This window comes from Chiloscyllium plagiosum, chromosome 24 (assembly GCF_004010195.1).
Source record: "Chiloscyllium plagiosum isolate BGI_BamShark_2017 chromosome 24, ASM401019v2, whole genome shotgun sequence".
In the NCBI taxonomy this organism is placed as follows: domain Eukaryota; kingdom Metazoa; phylum Chordata; class Chondrichthyes; order Orectolobiformes; family Hemiscylliidae; genus Chiloscyllium; species Chiloscyllium plagiosum.
In genome coordinates, this window is record NC_057733.1 from 15,686,957 (window position 1) to 15,706,979 (window position 20,023).

A 20,023-nucleotide genomic window follows, 5' to 3' on the forward strand; every position below is an offset into this window, starting at 1 on the left:
GATGCTGATGATGTTTCTCTGGGATTATTCCTCTCTGCAGTTGACTTGGTTGAATCATTGATTTGCTAAGAGCAACTGCGAAAAGCATGAGTTCACAGCTGCTGACACCAGTGTTAGGATCATAAAATATAACTCATAGTATTCAGGGATTTGCATACAGACCAAGGCTAAAAAATAAGTGAAAATTGATCAGTCAAAAGAAGCCCAGGAAATTAATCCTGACATGTGAAGACACAGTATGGAGTGAAACAAGCGTATTGTGAATTTAAAGTTAATAGGAAATCTTAAATGATTTAAATGAAAAGGTTGTAAATTAAATAATTGGGAATACTGCAACTAATTTAGGAAGAAAGGTTATTTCTCTGGAAATCTGTCTTTCTAGCCGAATAAAGGTCTCTGTTCTTTTTTGTATCCGCCTTGCCTGCTGTCAGTTTCATTTTGAACTTTGGCAAAATTTTGCAGAGGTGTTCTGACATCAAAGCTTCAACATCAATGCAAATAATTATGATGGTAAAGCTGTTTTTACATAGGTCTGGAGTTTAATTTACTAACTTGAGCATTAGTGACTTCTGCTGACAGCTCAAAGCTCCTCCAATGTAATAAACATAGCTTAAAGAAATAAATTAATGTGCTCAATTAATTAACCGCAATGGGAAAGCAAAATTCCTGCAAGAAACATATGACAATTAGAAGCCCAAAGCTGTCATGATCTACAGACAATCATTTTAGCAAGACTGTTGGGTTCAGCTTTTTTATTTTTATGTCCCTGCTGTAATGGATTGGACATGACCATGATTTATAAATCTAACCAATCTGCAGTAAGTTACAGAAGTACTCTTATGCAGCTACAGTACGGGTGAAACAAAGAATGGTTTGATAAGTAACTTCTTAAAACTTCCTTGTTGAAAGGATTTAAAGATTCCTTAATTGGGCGACTTATTGATCCAGACAATCTCTGTTGCAACTGTGTATTTTAATACAAGTCTCTAATAGTAACACGCATTTTACATTATTCGGAATGGCTTCAAGCGGTACATCAGTAAGTGTTTGCACCTGAAGCCATGATTTTGTTCCATTTATCCTAATATCAGCTGGGAATGTGTTTCATAAACCTTTGCAACATTCATTCACTAAAATTGCCTTTGGGGGACATATGGAAATGTGCTGGAGTGAATGGATGCCAAGAAGGTGATACCTGATGCTCAGGACAACCCATTATCTGAAATATGGATTTCTGGTCGAAACATATCAAATGCATTAGCATCACAGATCTTGAGAATAAAAATTAAGACTGAATTATTGCATTAGACAATATGCCGGAGTGTGTTACTTTTTGTATAATTCATAGCAGATGTTCTGTGACATTACTCAGAGATAGTCAGTGCCGTAGGTGATTTTCTGACCTTTATGGCAGCCCCACAATCCAAACACAACAGTGTTCAGGCTTTGCTGTAATATACTATATTTAGTAATTCAGGCTGGTGGTGTAATAATTTATAACAAGCTGATACGGGAGCTTTATTTTCCCTGTGATGCCATTTTGTATCAAGAGAAGGTTGTAAGAAATGAATGGTTGTCATGCATATGATGATTGTAACTGAATTTTCAATCTTTAACTCTGTTCCATACTTCTAACACTCAAAATAAAATCTAGAATAGTAAAGATGGGCGGGGGTAATTTTATGCCTTAGTTTACAGAAAGTACAATACACATCTATCGAACAGATTGTACAAAAGCAAATCTAACAGAAAATCCACTCAAATTCATACAAAATAGCACACACACAACATTTAACTGAAATTGATTTCAGCTTAAGTTTATGATTCCCCCTCAACACCCCAAATATAATTGTGACTTATTCTGGGCTCAGTTGACTTTCAAAATGTTCTAGTCAGTTTAATTAATAACTCAGATTTACATCTACATGAGGAAACATCTGTTGATCACATTGCTGGTAAAGCACTCCCTACTGTGGTTATCATACTGTGTCATTGAGTTGCATTATTACAATTCCATTCTTATTTTTCTCACTTAACATTGCTTTTCAATTAGTCCAAATTTTAAATCTTTAGTTGATTGCACTCCATTTTTGAGTGTGAGTGCCTTCAAAGGTCACAATGTTGCTCAATGTGACCTGAACAATCTAAAATCATGGATGGTCCAACATTTCCATTCATTTGTGAACCACTTCCATCTCAGTCTGCAGTACAATGCAATAAATCTAACAGCTTTGTGAAATAGGCATTTTGTTGTCTCAACTGTTATTTCTTTTTAGCTTCTGATTTAATCTTAAGCAAGTAAAAGGCAACATTTATGTTTATGCATGCAGGTTTTATCAGAAGTGTTTGACAGAGTATTAACTCTGCTAAGTAGATAATTTTGGATTCAAGACTCGCCTCAAGACTTGGGTAGACTGATGCACTCCAATGTAGGGCTGAGTTAGTTTTAACAAGTGAAATCCCTTGGTGTATACATTAAATATGGTGCTATTCTTGTGTTTCCATGGTTTAGGTGGCCATTCAAGTGCTGTTGCATTTCTTAGTCAGAGTAGAAAAATATCCTAGCTTCCTCCTATCATTTGGTCCACAATTATCATTGAAACATCTTAATGTACAGGGCTCAGTAGTGTCCAATATGTTTGTTGTTGGTGTATGGCAATAAAGACTGTGCTTCAAAATCGTTCATTGTATGTGAAATACTTTGGGATATTTGTAAAAAATGTAATAAAGTGATATTTAAAAAAATTAGTTTTACTCATGTATTTATCCCAAAAGGCAAAATATTGAACATGCAATTCTGTAAATTCCTATGCATTCATCAACAATAACCTAACATTCTATTGTTAATGTAGCAAAATGTTCCAAAGCACTTCATTTAAGCATTAGCAAATAAAATGTGGCACTGAACCAAAGAAAGACCAATGACTGAATTTTTTTGTCATTTAGGTGAGTTTTAAGGATACTCTTAAAGGAGGCCAGAAAATGAAGGATACGGAAAGGCTTAGGGAATTTCAAAACTTTTACTGTTATGTTCCTGAAGTCATTAGTAAAATATTTAATGTTGGAAACTAGCATTCACTTGATTTACTTCCTTCCTCGTGTCTAAGGAAAGATGGTAGCCGATCCAACTCAATACAAGTTTAAAGCAGTGCATGTGTGGAGACCCACCATTCTGATTCTATTTTGGATGCGGTTATGTCATGATTATTCAGTGTGACTACTGATATGATTTTTATTGTTGTTGTGACGGCAATGTGTTATCAACTTTTGTTTGGGAGGAATAATGGTTTTGGATGTCTGCATGCAACCCACAAATCCCACCTCACAGCAAATTCACAACGGGGTCTGCCATTCCTGACCTTCTGTTCTACAGTCCAGGCTTGTTTAAAGGAAAGCTGCTCTGCCGTATTACTTATTTATATGTTTGTTTGCAAATTACCAAAACCACCGTTGAGATTTGACTCACCAAGTCAGATTTCAAGTGCAAAATACAAATAATTAAGCAGGAATGCTTAACTCTTTTTAGTAAAAAATCGCTAGCTTGTAGATAACATAATGTTCTAATTGCCTTTGTGCTTTGCAAAGGAAAGATGCAAAATGAAATTTTCATTTTTATTTCTCCTACTTGTTTTATGCCTCTCATCTAGCACACAATATACGTTTTAGAGACATGCTGTTAATATCATCACCAAATTAGCAAGATTTGAGAAGATTTGTAGTTCAGGTTGAGGTTCTGGATGTATGTTTGCTCACTGAGCTGGAAGGTTCATTTTCAGACGTTTCATCTTCACATTAGGTAACATCTTCAGTGAGCCTCTGGATGAAGCACTGGTGGTGTAGCCCACTTTCTATTTCTATGTTTTGGTTTCCTTGGGTTGGTGACATAATTTCCTATGTGATGCCATTTCCTGTTCTTTTTCTCAGGGGGTGGTAAATGGGATCCAAGTCAATGTGTTTGTTGATAGCATTTCAGTTGGAATGCCATGTTTTTAGGAGTTCTCATGCCTGTCTTTGTTTGGCTTTCCTAGGATGGATGTGTTGTCCAATTCGAACTGGTGTCCTTCCTCCACCATATGTAAGGATACTAGTGAGAGTGGGTCATATCTTTTTGTGGCTTATTGATGTTCATGTATGCTGGTGCTAGTTTTCTGTCTGTTTGTCCACCAGGATGCATGAACATCAACTAGCCACAAAAAGACACGACCACTCTGACTAGTATCCTTACATACGAATGAGGAAGGACACCACTTCAACTGGGACAACTCATTCGCCCTAGGACAAGCCAAACAGAGACACACATGAGAATTCCTAGAAGCATGGCATTCCAACCGGAACTCTATCAACAAACACATTGACTTGGATCCCATTTACTAGCCCCTGAGAAAAAGAACAGGAAATGACGACACCACAGGAAATGACATCGCCAACCCAAGGAAATCCAAACATATAAATAGAAAGTGGGCTACACTACCAGTGCTTCATCCGGAGGCTCACTGAAGATGTTACCTGATATGATGACAAAACATCTGAAAATAAACCTTCCAGCTCAGCGAGCCATCCTACATCCAGACTCATCACCAAATCCTAGCATGTGCGATTGATGGTATAGTGTTCTCATACTCCATCTTACAGTGGTCACTTGCAACATGACATGCTGAGGGATGTATATTGCAGTTTAGAAGTGAATTTCTCAGTCCTATCTTAGACATGACAATGCCTTTGTCAGTGATAAAAGTAGATATGAGGAACTGTAATAAACATTTCCTGAAGCTTTTAGTACCACATTACTCATGTTCTTGTTTTACAGGACTAAGCTTAAGCATTGTCTCATCAAGTGTGATTAACCTGCTGAAGGTAAAAAGCCCATCACTGCATCTATATCAGATTAAGAGGGCAGATATATCATGTCTATTTATAAGAAAAGAACTCCCAGAGCTCAGACACCACATTATATCACATCACAACTGGACACCAAAACTTCTCTTTTGAGTTTACATTAAGATAAAACAAACAACTGCGGATGCTGGAGATCTAAAATAAGCACCAAAATTGCTGGTGAAACTCAGCAGGTCTGCCAACATATTTGGGATGTTCCCACAGATGCTGCCAGACCGACTGAGTTTTAACAGCAATTTCTGTTCTTGTTTTGTGTTTACATTCTGGATTAAAAAAAATTCAGCCTGCGTATTTGCATTAAAATGTTTTAAAATTTATGAACACAAAAACTCAAGAATTAGTTGTTCCATTTACGAGATCATCACTTCAAGCAAAATAAAAGCTGCTTTAGAATACAAGTTGATCTCAATATCACCTTCGAGAGAATTACCACAGGGAGAAGTGTCAAAAGTGTATTTTTTCAAATGAAACTATGTAACATGGTGACATCTAGGTCAAAACACAGGATTCACTTGTCAGCAAAGCTGTGGGGTTGGTGCAGTATTATTTGAATGATTTTAAAAATAAGGCCAGTCTCAAGAACATTGAAAAGATTGCCCTGAATGGAATTCCATATTTAGGCGTGCTTCTTGTCCTCGTTCACAGACATTTATTCACAGCAATTAAAGCCTTCGAACATTGACAATGTACACTGATTTACTGCCTCAGTATATGTTGTCAGCTCCTACTTTGATAATTAGAGTAGTTTACAAGACAGTGATCATCCTGAACCTAAACCTTAAGGGAGGCATGGTGGCTCAGTGGTTAGCCCTGCTGTCTCACAGTGCCAGGGACCTGAGTTTGATCCCAGTCTTGGTTGACTGCCTGTGTGAAGTTTACACATTCTCCCTGTGAGTGTGTGGGTGTCCTCTGGGTGCTCTGGTTTCCTCCCGGGTTGACCATACTAAATTGCCCATAGTGTCCAGGGATGTGCAGGTTAGATGAATTAGCCATGGGAAATGCATGGTGATAGGTAGGGGGTATGGGTTTGGACGGGATGCTCTTCGGAGGGTAACTGTGGCCTCGCTGGCTCAACTGGCTGGCTTCCACTCTGTAGGGATTGAAACTTACTTTTAGAGATGTCTTGCTTCACAGAACACTGTAAATAACTGAGTCATAATCTAAAATAGAACAATTGTGAACTCTTTGAAAGCAATTAAGGATATTGAGATGAGATTCTATTTGATTCTTATGTCATTTCCCGAAAAGCAAAGGTCATCCAAAAAGGATGAGGTCTTGGTCCAACACCTTTCTGACTCTAAAATAAAAGCAATTTACTGCAGATGCTGGAGATCTGAAATAAAAAAAAACAAAGTGTTGGAGAAATTTAGCAGGTTTGGCAGCATCTGTGAAGGAGAAACAGAGTTACATTTTGAATCTTAAATTCTTCAGAAGAAGAGTAATATTGGACTCAATGTTAACTCTCTTTCTCTCTCCACAGATGATGCCAAACCTGCTGCGCTTCCAGCACTTACTATTTTTGATTTCATACCTCTGCCCCTTCTTTATATTGTATCAGATTTCCAATGCTGGGTGAAAATACCTTACCCCTAAACTCTGAGCAACCTGAGGGTACCATAGCAGAAATAAAATATCACAGTAAGCATTTTCTCCTCTGGGGTGGTGGGAAAAAGCTTGCATGTTTTGTGTTCCTCCCAGACTGATGAGCTGTTATCTCTGTAGGCATTAAGTCTGTCCTGATGGCTAAGAGTCATCATGCAGTGTGAGTGGTGTAGGCTCATCCCAGAATTGGAGCAAATAAATAGATGCACCATATTACCAGGCATGCTACTGAGTAGATTATCTGCATTACAAGAACTGTTTGGAAGCACAGGGTAGGTATTACTTTGAGATTGTTTCACATCAACCTGTTCAGGCATGTCATGAAATAACTCTGGCACAAGAAGGACTGGAACCCAGATCTTCTGGCTCAGAGGCAGAGACACCACCAGTATTCACTGGGGACTCATTTGTCCTACTATATATTTTTTAGATTAGATTACATTACAGTGTGGAAACAGGCCCTTCGGCCCAACAAGTCCACACCGCCCCGCCGAAGCGCAACCCACCCATACCCCTACATTTACCCCTTACCTAACACTACGGGCAATTTAGCATGGCCAATTCACCTGACCTGCACATATTTGGACTGTGGGAGGAAACCGGAGCACCCGGAGGAAACCCACGCAGACACAGGGAGAACGTGCAAACTCCACACAGTCAGTCGCCTGAGGGGGGAATTGAACCCGGGTCTCTGGCGCTGTGAGGCAGCAGTGCTAACCACTGTGCCACCGTGCCGCTTTTGCAGCAAATTGAATGTACGGATGCTTGAAGGAGTTCAGAAATTACAAAGCGTGACTTAAATAGAAGCTAATCAGTGTATGAGGACTAAACTCCAGTGGTTCTATCCTTGATCATCTGGCTATTTGACTTTGAATGAAGGAAGTGTGGTGGGTGAACTTCTAACTTCTCTCCAAATCCAGAAGAAATTAATATTTTACAGTACAAGGTTAGTGTCATCCCATTGCAGACAGGACAGTGTTAAGCAAATGTGACCTAATTGCCTTGTACAATGTTTTGTTTCATCTTCTGTAACTTACTAACTTATTATGGACTCTTGTTCTCTTCATAGTCTTAAAAATTTGTGACCTAACACTTACAATCCCACACACATCACACCCTGTTACTCTTGGGGACAACTTATTGAGTTTAATCACCTCAGAAGCAGGGAGTCATAAGTGAGAATTGGAATAGTTAGATTGTCGACACTGTGCTTTCTAGATATGGCTAAACATTTCCCTGGCCCATTTTCTATTTCTCACTTAAAGGCAAGAAAGAATATGCACATCCCATTGGTTTAAGGAGTGCCTTGTGTTCACAACACCACGTCCCTGTTTTTAACAACCCATAGGGAGAAAATGTCCCACTTTTGGTTTACAAAAATTTTTTTATTCACTAGTCTATTTTGAAAAAGTCAATTTCCACAAGATTTATATTTGTAATTGACTTCTTGATATCAGTGACCAGTTTATCTTTATTTGACACCAAATGTGAAGTATGTTTTAAATTCTATTACAAACGTCTAAAAATATGAATTAGTAGCACACTGCACTAAAAAAAACTGCCTTTTTTGTTATATTAAATCCCTTATACCATTTTGATGAGTTGTAGATCTCTAGAACTTAAAATAAAAATTCTATGACCCATTTCTCTAATATAGAAAGACTGGAACGAAAAAATGGGTCATAGAATTCTCCTTAGTAAGTTCCGGAGATCTAAATCATATGGAAGTTACTGGAATCTATTATCAGAGCAGAATGACTGAGTACTTAGGACAAGTAAAAGTTGATCAAAGGCCACATAGAATTGTGAAATGATTCTAACTAAACTAGTTGAACTTTTTGAGGAAGTCACTCACATGATAGATAGCTGAGGGTTAAGAAAGATGTTCTCGACTGACTTCCGTAGGCCCTCAATCATGTTCCACAGAAGAGGGTATTCGCAAAAGCAATTGAATGGAAGATAATTGGTTGGAAAGTAGGAATAAAGAGGAGGTAATAATGTAGTGGTACTGTCACTGTGCTAGTAATCCAGATCGGTAAGGTAAAAACAATGACTGCAGATGCTGGAAACCAGATTCTGGATCAATGGTGCTGGAAGAGCACAGCAATTCAGCAATTTTGCTGAAGCTCCTCGATGCTGCCTGAATTGCTGTGCTCTTCCAGCACCATTGATCTAGTAATCCAGATCTCCAGGCGAATGTTCTAGGGATGTGAGTTCAAATCCCACTATGACAAATGGTGGAATTTGAATAAAATTTAATTGAATTAAATCTCAAATCCAGTCTAATAGCAATCATGTAACCAATGCCAATTGTCATTTTAAACAAAACTCTGGTTCACTAATGTCCTTTTAGGGAAGGGAATCTGCTGTCCTTACCTGATCTGGCCTACATAGGACTCCAGACCCATGTGGTTGACTCTCAACTGTTCTCATGAAGTTGCCAAGCAAGCTACTCACTTGTATCAAACTTCTACAAAGTCCAAAGTCCATCGACCTGGGCACTGGAAATGACAATGGCAACTGAGCCCTGTCAGCCCTGCAAATTCCTCCTCAGGCAATAGAACTGAAAGCTTTATGGCCCAGAACTAGCTGTGCCCCCAGCCAAGCTATCCCAGTACAACTATACCACTGGCTTTTAGTCACCGAGGTGGAAAATTACCCAGGTATATCCTGTTTGCAAAAAGCATGAGCCAAGATTTCCTCATTGCTTTCATCATGGAAACACCACAGCCAGTTGAAGTCAACTTGGTGGCTAATTAGCATTCTTTTCTTCTATAGTGTAAACTATTGTGATCATTTCAAATTTGGCAATTTTGCATTTGTCATGATTGTTTAAAGACTACTTTTCTACTTTGCTTTTTTTTATTGTGGATTGAAATGGGATTTTTTTTTTTAAGAAAACAGGGATTGCACCACTTTTTACAAGCAAGCGACCTGACACTCATTGTATGTGTTGCTCATGTAGCTGCTTTTTCAAGCAGTAGTGAAAATCTGGTTACAGGTGAGCTGGATCGGGGAGGAGGGGCAGAGGCTATGTATGATTGGAGCTTTGGCCAACAGTAATTGTTGATTGGTTACTAGTTCACAGCCCAGATAAAGGTTTCCTGCTGCCAACAATTATATGATTGGCTCCCAGGTAGCTGAACAGCTTGCAGGGTGGCCGTGAGCATTTGGGCAGAAGCCATCAGATCTCTGGAAGAAAAGTTTATTTTTGCTCTGCAGTTAAAAGCACCAACAGCCTGAAGATAGTTGGCTTACTTCCCCTTTCCATTCGCTGTAAGGCAAGTCTTTTAAAAAATTTTTTATAAGTGTCAGCCAACCACTCTGTGTCTTCAGCAAACAGGTGGAAGTATCTGGAGAAGAAAGACTGAAATGCAACATTCTGATCAGCAAAGGAGAACCTCAGCAAAATCTGCTTCAGGAAATCTTGGCTTTCCAGTCTTTTTCTCTATCTAGAATGCATTATTTTTATTTGAATGAATGTGTGTGACTTGGGGAAACATTCTTAGGGGATTAGACTGTTACCCAATAGAACATGGGAGTATATTAGTAAGTTTGCTGATGACACCAAAATTGGAGGTGTCGTGGACAGCAAAGAAGGTTACCTCAGAGGGCAATGGGATTTTGATCAGACGGACTAATGGGCTGAGGTGCGGCAGATGGGGTTTAATTTAGTTAAATGTGAGGTGCTGCATTTTGGAAAGGCAAACCTGAGCAGGACCTATGCAGTTAATGATAAGGTCCTGCAGAGTGTTGCTGAACAAAGAGACCTTAGAATGCAGGTTCATTGTTCATTGAAAGTAGAGTCGCAGGTAGATAGGATAGTGAGGAAGGCATTTGGTATGCTTTTCTTTATTGAACAGAGCACTGAGTATTGGAATTGAGAAGTCATGTTGCAGCTGTAAAGATAATTGGTTTGGCCACTTTTCGAATATTGCATGCAGTTTCAGTCTGCTTCCTATTGGACGGATATTTTGAAACTTGAAAGGATTCAGAAAAGGTTTACAAGGATGTTGCCGAGGTTGGAGGATCTGAGCTATAGGGAGAGCCTGAATAGGCTGGGGCTGGCGGATGGGTGGTGCAGAGGAGAATTGTATCCTTGACCCCAGGATTGTGGTGGCACAGTGGCTCAGTGGTTAGCACTGCTGCCTCACAGTGCTAGGGACCCTGGTTCAATTCCAGCCTTGGGCGACTGTGTGGAGTTTGCACGTTCTCCCTGTGTCTGTGTAGGTTTCCTCCAGATGCTCTGGTTTCCTCCCACAATCCAAAAAATGTGCTGGTCAGGTGAATTGGCCATGCTAAATTGCCCATAGTGTTAGGTGCAATTGTCAGATGCTAACTATGGAAAATGGGTCTGGCTGGGTTACTCTTTGGATGGTTGATGTGGACTTGTTGGGCCAAAGGGCCTGTGTCCACATTGTAGAGAATGTATTCTTATATGAGTTGGGAAGTCATGTTGTAGCTTTACAGGACATTGGTTAGGCCACTTTTTGTATATTGTGTACAGTTCTGGTCTCCCTCCTAACAGAAGTAAGTTGTGAAACTTGCAAGGGTTCAGAAATGATTTACAAGGATGTTGCTAGGGTTGGAGGATTTGAGCTATTGGGAGAGGCTGAATAAGCTGGAGTTGTTTTCCCTGGAGATTTGGAGGCTGAGGGGTGACCTTATAGAGGTTTATATAATCATGAGGAGCATGGATAGAGTAAATAAACAAGGTCATTTGTCTGAGGTGGGGGAGTCTAGAACTAGAGGGCATAGGATTAAGGTGAGAAGGGAGAATTTTAAAAGGACCTAAGGGGCAACTTTTTCACACAGAGAGTGGTGCATGTATGGAATGAGCTGCCAGAGGGAGTACTGGAGGCTGGTACGATTGCAGCATTTAAAAGACATCTGGATGGGTATACGAATAGAAAGGGTTTGGAGGGATATGGGCCGGTTGTTGGCAAATAGGACTAGATTAGGTTTGGATGTCTGGTCAGCATGGACGAGTTGGATCAAAGGGTTTGTTTCCATGCTGTACATCTCTATGATTCTATAAGTCATTGATGACAATTTATCTGTGGCTCATCTTTTTTTTTGTAATAAATTGTCATTTGTGTTAAGTACAGAAACCTGGCTCATATTTTCTTTCAACCTAGGTCTGAAAGGCTAGTAAATTGGGGAATTCGGCAGGTTTTAAAAAATCTTTCACTAAATAAATGTAGGGCTTGATTTCCAGCCCTCTAGTCTAATGAGGCTTAACAAGTCCAAGAGAAATAGTCAGCTGTACATCCAAGTGTTCTGAAGGCACCGAAGCTATCAAGCCTGGTAAATTGGGTAGATGGGGATAAGGTTTGTAGTCAGTTAACTTGTATGTTTCCCTATATCTGATGGAATTCATTGTAAGAAAGTGTGGTGCTATTCATTATGTATTTGAGGAAGAGTAGAATACTTTCTTCATGGTGAGAGACCAGAAGCTGTGAATATGAAGAGAGATTTGGATATCCAAGTGCAAAAAAAGCTTTATTTCTGTGTCTGGAATTGAAAGGAGGCTTAAATTTACTCATCAGCCCTGCATTTGATTTAAGATGCTGTGCATTATGAAGAATATATAGGTCTGGGAGGAGGTCCACTGGAAAGATGCCAGCATTTAAAAGGTTAACTTGTGAACAATTATATTGTCTTGTGGTAAGAAGGTTGAAAGGCATTTTAATTGAGGTCTTAAAATTATAAAAGCATTTGATATGGTAGAGAGAAATTATTTTCTCTGATGGGGAAGTGCAGAACAAAGGATCTTAAAATTAGAACAAAGCAATTCAGAAATAAATGAGAAAGCACATTTTTACAGAAAGATGAATAGAAATGTTCTCTAAAGGCTGTGGTTACTGGGTCAATTGAATTTTTCAAGGCTGAGATCAATAGTTTTTTTGTTCAGTAAAAGTATAGAGGGATAAGATGCAAACATCATTAAGAACAGTTGAGGCACTAATGCAAAGTCATATGGTGAAATTTTCTAGGCATTAGAATCCACCTCACCCACTTTCCCAACTGCAAAATGAAGGCATGTTCCTCTCTGATCTTAATGGTGGTTCTGCTGCAATTTAACTGGAGGAGCAGTGTTACTGTAAAAATATCATGTAACTTTCTTAAAAGGCACACCTTTGTCTGATCACACTATCCCTCTTTTTTCTTCAAAGAGTAGTTTTCGCCCTTGAATATCATATTCAAGCCTGTATTTATACACACGTGGCTGGATTTCTCCAAGAAGTGACCCTTTTTATTTACAAAAGTGGACCTGCATTTCTAAGAGAATATTTGCAGCCATCCCTCAGAAATGCTGTGCCATACTTCCATTCTGACTGGTCTTATGTGCCACGTGGAACTGACAGGGGTAGGCAAACCACATCCCATTTTCATAGTTATCAGCTGCTGTATTCTGAAATGTCAAAGTCCTCACAACCACTTGGACAGCCGCTGTCAGACAGTAAGTACTTAAGTGTGCTGTTAGGTTGCCACTTAAGAAGGTGGCCAGTGAGGGAAGGGGCAGGGTTCTAGAGGCAGGATACCAGATGAATAAGGGGTAAGGCACCAAGGTTCCAGGTAAGTGGAATGCCAGAAGGCAAGAGTGTATAATGTTAGGGGGTAGGAATCCAGATGAGTTGCTTGCCAGGTAAGTCGAGTGCCAACTGCAGAAAGGATATGGTGCAATGGATAGGATAAGACACCAGGCGAATGAGGTGCTAAAGGAATAGAGAGTAAACTGTGAGGCAAGTAGAGTGCCTGTTGAGTAGGGTGGGGCATCAGGGTGCAAATTGGTAAGGTATGTGATGTCGTGTTATGGGTAGGTCACGATGTTTGTGACCATTAGCAAACCAAAAATGGTTGGATGACTTATTTCAACAATGAACAAGGTTCCTCATGTCCATTCAGAACAACCATATTGACACTGATATTAATAATGCCAATACGCTCAGTCTCCAATCTATTGTAGGAAGTGAAACCAAACAGAAATTGCTAGAGAATCTCAGCAGCTCTGGTAGCATCTATGGAGAGAAAGTAGAGTTGACTTTGCTTTCAGATGCTGCCAGGGTAGGCTTCACACATTGTGCATTTGCCTGCGTACACGTAATCCAGGGTGTGTAATGGGATAACATTATGTTTTGTCTCAGCCGATTTTGGCTTTCAATTAATTCATGCTAACCACTTTCCTGGGATACATTATCAAGATCGTTGTGAACCTTTCAGCTCTTCTAATGTTGTCAGTACGCTGTGTAAGACTGACCAGAATGAAAAATTTGATTCGGCTTTGGAACTAGCTGCTTTGTTATAGGCAGTTCCTGAACTTCAGTAACATTCTTTTATTTCAAGGTTTTTATCTTGGGAACATTCTCTGTGTCGGATGTTGGTTGAACCGTTTTTATGTTTTGTTGAGCTTTATGCTGCATTATGGGTTTTTCTTGATGATTGGATTATCTGCATGTCTTTGTCCAATGCCCCTTTATGGTACATAGCTTGCCTGTGGTAGGAAGTTGAACACTGTGTCATTAAATGGGAGATGCCACACTTTATGCATGATTTGGGTGTTTCATGGACTTTGTTCACCACTGCTATTATTATTGTGGAGTCAACAGATGAGACAATTTGCTGATCTAAACTTTTACCTCCATTTTCAAATAGACAAAGCTATAGGATATGCTAATAATGCACTAAATCTTTTTTAGAATGATTTTGGTTGATGTTGATGCCACTACTATTTCTATAAGTCTTTCAGTCAGTTTTTCTTCACTGAAATCACTCTCTGCACTTTTGTGGCAATATCTGTGGACAAACTGATAAATAATTTGGCTTGGTTGCTACCTGTAGGCATAAACTAATGTCTGTGAATTCTGAAGTGCATCTTAAACTTGAACTGATCTTGAGTTTATTTGTTTTTCCCATCGTCTTTCTGGTCATTGTTGAAGAAACCTAAAGAATGAACTCTTCTCAAAATTAAGTTCCTAGAGCAATGAGTATGACAGCTTTCTGAATTAAGTATTCTCCTTTGTTTGAATAACTGGAATTCAGGTATGAGGTCTGTAGCCTGCCAATCTATTTTAGGACTTTAATTAATTACCATTGTGGCTTGAGTATTATGCGATGTTTTCAGAACTATTTGAGCTTTCATGAATTCGGAGAAAGTGAGGACTTCAGATGCTGGAGAGTCAGAGTTGATAAAGCATGGCACTGAAAAAAGTGCAGCAGGTCAGGCAGCATCTGAGGAGCAAGAAAATCAACATTTCAGGCATAACCCTTCTTCAGACTGTCAACTCCCTTGCTCCTCAGATCCTGCCCGACCTGCTGTGCTTTTTCCAGTGCCACACTTTATCAGTTATCACTGATTGAAATGCTTTGTGCTAGGAGAAAGACTCTTACCACTATCCAGTGTAGCAGATAAAATGGATGTGGATTGTATGCATGTTCTTCACAATTAATGCACCTTCCTGAAAATCAATTTGATAAAATCAAGTGATGATTCAACAGAGCAGAGCCTTGAAAACTCTGAGAACATTCTTGGAAGTCTCATTCATGCTATGATGGGACCTATTATTGCAGTAGAGTTAGGTTGAAATGTTAATAAAAGCTTGCCATTTTTCTCCCATCAGGTCTGGATCGATACAGGCAGTGCTTGTATTTTTTAACTAGTGGTCTCTTCCACTGTGACACATTAATTGAGAAGTTAATTGATGACACTCTAATCAAATAGAAGATACTCAAACCTTTAGACTTGGATAATGTAGCCACCATGATGATGGTGGTCTTCTTGAGTAAACTAAGAGTGTTTATTTGACACATTAGAATGAGCAATCTTTTTTTGTTTTTTAAAAAAACTCCAGTGCTGGGCAATGCAATGCAATTATTACAATGCAATCTTTGGATCTTACGATTATGTTGACTCCCAAACATAGACTGTGTTTTTACTGAGGGCATGTATCAGAAGATCTATTTTATAGAGCAACTAAACATGTTACAAATTTACCACAGACATTGCTTTAATCTGGGGTCAAACTGGTTGATGAACTGATTATCTTGTTGGATTACAAAGTACAGCAATAGCTATTCAAGTAGAGCTGCTAATTTTGTACAAAAAATATCATGCGACATGACTTTACATGGATGACACTAATTAATCTCTTCAAGATACATGCTTGCCTAATCATTGATCACACAAGAAGAGACACATACTCCAGGCATGCTGCAACTTGCTGTGGCAACAGCAAGACTTGTTCCACCGCTAACACCCAAAAGTGGCCAATTAATGACAGTCGAAAGGCCATTTCCCCACCCAGTCACAGTTTTCAGCAGGTGGTATGTGGTCAAGGCAGCGAGTAAATCCAGAAAGCTACCCTTCCCAGGCATCGGGCAGGAAGTGGACAGTCTCCATCAATGGCACCATTTCGAAGTTGGGCGCACCCCCACAAGATGCATCCCTTTGGGATTGCTTCCTCACCCTTGACCACTCCACCAATACTGTCAATTCCTGGCCAAACCTGGTTGTGCCTCCAAGCCTGAGACCCTGACAATTTGCTTGTCCTGGACTCCAGGGGCTTAGACTTCTTGAAATGTTTGCATTCCCAGTCCTTCCAGTGCAACTCATGGCACTACTGAGCTGTGAAAGGCATTGGCCAATCAAATTGGCAGGCATTGCACAAGGATGGAATTTCATTCTGAGTCAGGGGTGGCTGTCCTATCTCCAGCTAATTAAATGGCAGTCGGTATCATCTTTGCATTTTCCTGTGGTAGGAAGGATACCCCACCATACATTAAAATCTCAAATTATGAACTTCAGTAAATGGGGTTATGTATAGCATCTACTAACACAATAGATCCTCATCTCATGCACCTTAACCCTATTTTCAAAACAGTACTATGCCAGATGGTGTGTCACATTGGATTCTCCACTCCAGCCATCCTGCTTACTGTTGAATCAAAACTGTCAATTTGGAGATAAATTAGTGCTAAATAATGGATGGTTTTGGTGATTATCATCACCACTACAGACTAGGTTAACTCTGAGAAATTAGAAGCAGTAGAAAGTGAAAAAGCTTTCATCCTGAGAGCCAAGATTGGATCTGAACTTGGATCCCAATGTACAAGGACAGTGTTATAACCCAATCATTATTTTATTCAATTGTTTTCCCTTCCCAGGTATTGTCTGCTTGATGTTCCCCGGAGGATAGATTTTGGAACTACTGGTCTGGAACTGAAGACAATTGTTAAAATTGGAATTGGACAAATTGGAATGTGGGTGGGGGATGAATGGGGAAGAAAGTCTTAATCACCCATTAAAGGTTGACAAGGAGATAGATAATTGATCCTTCAAATTCAAAGCTATTGTCAAGTAGAAGCAGTTTGGAAATAATAAATGAGTTATCAATAGTCCTGTGTTTTGTTAATATGAGGCTATAGCTTGCTGTAAACTGTAATTGCTTTGCAATTCTAGACTGCTCCTAATTAAAAATAAAAAAATGAGAAGTATCCTGATTAAGAATTGTTATGAATCCCTGATACGTAACTTTAATCGGCCTCAAGTATTTTTGTTGAGCTATTCCAAAGAACAATAAATTTGCAGTTAAACTGTCACTTACATGCTAACACTGGCTTTGTTATGAATCATTGAAAAAGTGACATGTCTTGTGGAAGTCACTTCCTGAAACTAATCCCAAAGAGACTGAAGTTTTGTTTAATTCATTTGTGGGATTAGGTGCCATTGACCTGGGAAACATTTATTGGCTAGAAGATGATGCAAGCTTCTTTTTGATTCACTGCAGTCCAAGTGCTATTGGTACATCCCAAATACCTTTAGGGAGGGAGTTCCATGATTTTGACTGAGTGACTGTGAAGGAATGACTGATATCTTTCCAGGTCAGGATGGTCAATGGTTTGGAGGGAACTTGCTAGTGTTGGTGTATCCATTTACTGCATCCTTTGTCTTTGTAGATGTTTGTAGTTGTGTGCTTGGATGATGCTGTTTAAAGATTTCTACAGTGCATCTTGTTGATGGTACACACTGTTACTACTGTGCTTGGTGGTGGAGGGACTGAATGTTTGTGGATGTGGTGCCAATCAAGTGGGTGGCTTTGTCCTGGGTGATGTCAAGCCTCTTGACTGTTCCTGAGTATCATCCAGGCAAGTGGGGAGTATTCCAGCACACTCCTAACTTGTACCTTGGAAATGGTGACAGGTTGTGGGGAGTCAAGAGGTGAGTTATTTCCTCAATATTGAGAGTATATGTTCTGTTCTTATAGCAACAATACTCCAATGCTTAGTTCAGTTCAGTTCAGTTTCTGGTCAATGATAAGCCCCCAGATGTTGATAGTAGGAGATTTAATAACGAAAATGTTATTGGATGTAGGTTTGCTCACTGAGCTGGAAGGTTCATTTCCAGACGTTTCGTCATCCTACTAGGTAACATCTTCAGTGGGCCTCAGGCGAAATAGTGTACATGATTCCTGCTCTCTATTTATATGATTGGGTTTCTTTGGGTTGGTGATGTCATTTCCTGTCCTTTGTCTCAGGGGCTGGTAGATGGGGTCTACAATCTATCAACAAACACATCGAGTTAGACCCTATCTACCAGTCCCTGAGAAAAAGAACAGGAAATGACATCACCACAGGAAATGACATCACCAATCCAAAGAAACCCAATCATATAAATAGAAAGCAGGAATCATGGCCTGAGGCTATTGAAGATGTTACCTTGTAGGGTGATGAAACGTCTGGAAATGAACCTCCCAGCTCAGCGAGCAAACCTACATCCAGAACCTCAACCTGAGCTACAAATCTTCTCAAAACTCGCTAGGAAATGTTATTGAATGACAAAGGACAATGGATAGCTCCTTTTTGTTGGAAGTGATCATTTCCTGGCATTTGTATGGCATGAATGTTACTTGCCATTCCAGCCCATGTTTGATCTGATACCATGGGATTTTATGTGGTTCTGAGTTGAAGAGTGAAAACTAAAAGAAAAACTCCTCCCCAGCAATGCAGCCAATGCTACTGGCTCTATCCTGCCAGTGGGACAGGGCAGATGGTGATGCTACTGTTTGGGACATTGCCTGTCAGTAATGATTCTGTGAGTATGGAGGTTTATGGAACACTTCCACTCTATTCATAAAAATAACCTTGACATCTAGTTGCCTGCCACTTCAACACACCGTTGTGTTCCTGGCTAACATCTCTGTCTCAGGCCTGCTGCAGTGCTCCAGTGAAACTCAAAGCAAGCTGGAAGAACAACATCTCCTCTTTTGCCAAGGTACCTTACAGCCCTCAGGACATATCATCGACTTTAACAATTTCAGGACGTGAACATCTCCCTCCATCTTCATTACTCACCCCCACACTCTCAGGTCCTATTTTGTATGTGTTGCTCCGAATACATTTTCAATTATTCACACTTCCTGTTAGCACCCATTCAGCATCTACTTCTCTCTGTTTACTGTTAACAATCCCATTGTTTCCTTCCCTTTCTCTTTTCTCTCTTTATCTCCACTCGTCTATCTCACTCATTCTCTGCCCCCACCCAGACCCAGTGATCAACATAAATACTACCTTTGATGGACTCAAAATGTTAATTCTGTTTATCTCTTCACAGATGCTGCTAAACCTGCTGAGTTTCTCCAGCACTTTCTGTTTTTTTTTAATCCCAGGATGTTACCTGGGTCTTCAGTTAATAGTTCAGCAATGGAACCACTACACCATCATCACTCCCAAAGATAATTTCCAACTGGGATACCGAGGCTCATACAGGCATACTGAGACTCATTTACTTACACTGACTGCAACGGTCCATCTTTGAAAGTATCCAAGTATTTCCCGAGATCCCCATGAAATTTAAGAATTTTATGTTTCAATCATTTTGTTGTGATTAATCAAATGAATATTCTCCTTGCCAAGTGCGAAAAGTTAGCCACTGGGGACTAGCAACTGATTTTAATTGCACTTGTGTAGTACTCCTTTGCTCTTGACCTCAATGCGGTTTCTATAAGGAACCTCTTACAACATAACTTCAAACTGCCACAGTTAACAGTGTCTGGTGATAGCATTTCAGCCTAATTAATGATATACTGAAATAATATCCTTACCTAATCTGTAATAATCACAATCGCAAACTCACATGTGTGTATTTGTCCCAATTTTAGTGCATTGAGATTTAGACCTTCACTGATCTTGCTCCAAGTCCATGGCTAGTTTATTAGAAGCCATATGATCTATAAGGTCATAAGATATAGGATGTTGAAACTTTATTACTGGAACAGCACAGCAGGTCAGGCAGCATCCAGGGAACAGGACAGCACAGCAGGTCAGGCAGCATCCAGGGAACAGGAGATTCGAGGTTTCGGGCACAGGCCCTTCCTCAGGAATGAGCAGAGAGTGTTCAGCAGGAGAAGATAAAAGGTAGGGAGGAGGGACTTGGAGGAGGGGAGTTGGAAATGTGATAGGTGGAAAGAGGACAAGGTGAGGGTGATAGGTCGGAGTAGGAGGGAGGCGGAGAGGACAAGAAGAAGAC

At 39.8% G+C, this 20,023-nt stretch overlaps 1 protein-coding gene across 1 annotated transcript in view; it reads right to left on the bottom strand.

Moving 5' to 3' along the window:
- LOC122562342 (protein shisa-6-like) overlaps positions 1-20,023 on the bottom strand; it is a 482,656-nt gene that overhangs the window by 407,926 nt on the left and 54,707 nt on the right. The window lies entirely within an intron of this gene.